We start from the raw sequence: 961 nt of genomic DNA, 5'->3' as shown, positions 1-961 counted from the left end.
TCTCTGAAAATGCAGGCTTATTGGCTGTTACACTGACTCTGGCTTCAATATCTCGAGTTATTGATTCTGAAACAGGTTTCAAGATAAAGGATTCTGACCTTCTTAAGCTTTCCTGACTAGCATGCTTGTTCTAGTTCTCAGACCTAGAAATTGCAAAAGATAGGTCAACCCACAAGCTGGATACCAACACTTGTGTCTTCAGAGGTGTCTTCCTACAGGGTATCAGCATAACAGCCAAGCCTCCATCATTTTTTAGGTCTTACTCTTCCTGTAGGAAGCAATTGGAGAAGATGAAACATAGGTGGGAAGTTAGGTGGGAACACCCAAAATGCCTAGGAGGACAGGAGAAGAGTAAAGGATTATGATAAATACTGCTGCTAAAGTATCAAACACCTAGTAGAAGCTAGGACCTGACCATGCCCATGTCCATCTTGGGGCAGTCTGACCCTTTTATTTGCCCACCCTTGACAACACCCCCCTACCCAATCATGTATGTCTTTGATCAGAAGTAATTTTGTGAAACCTCTTCTATGTAGCTCTATGCTTAAGTTCCCCATAACCACTGGGGTTTGAGATTCAATGCATGATGGCTAAGATCCACCACCTGCCAACTCTTTGTCCAGTGAAAGAACTTCTACTGGTTGATATCTAAATTCCATCATCAGACAACTTTTGGTCTATTAATTTAAAAGAACCTTTACTGATTGATAGTTAAGCTCCACCACCAGCCAACTCTTTGTTCAGTGAAAGAACCTCTACTGATTGATAGCTGAGCTCCACCACCTGACAACTCTTTGTCTAATGAAGGAACTTCTACTGGTTTATAGCTAAGCTCCACCACCTACCACCCCTTTGTTCATTGAAAGAACCTCTACTGATTGATAGCTAAGCTCCACCACCTACCAACCCTTTGATCAGTGAAATAACCTCTACTGATTGATAGCTAAGCTCCACCACCTAC

At 42.4% G+C, this 961-nt stretch overlaps 1 long non-coding RNA gene across 2 annotated transcripts in view; it reads left to right on the top strand.

Annotated features, from left to right (window-relative positions):
- Positions 1–961, top strand: part of LOC140341675 (uncharacterized) — a 69,486-nt gene that overhangs the window by 48,179 nt on the left and 20,346 nt on the right. The window lies entirely within an intron of this gene.

This window comes from Pyxicephalus adspersus, chromosome 12, assembly GCF_032062135.1.
Source record: "Pyxicephalus adspersus chromosome 12, UCB_Pads_2.0, whole genome shotgun sequence".
NCBI classification, from domain to species: domain Eukaryota; kingdom Metazoa; phylum Chordata; class Amphibia; order Anura; family Pyxicephalidae; genus Pyxicephalus; species Pyxicephalus adspersus.
Note: the sequence above shows the minus strand (reverse complement) of the source record. Positions and strands in the feature narration are given on the sequence as shown.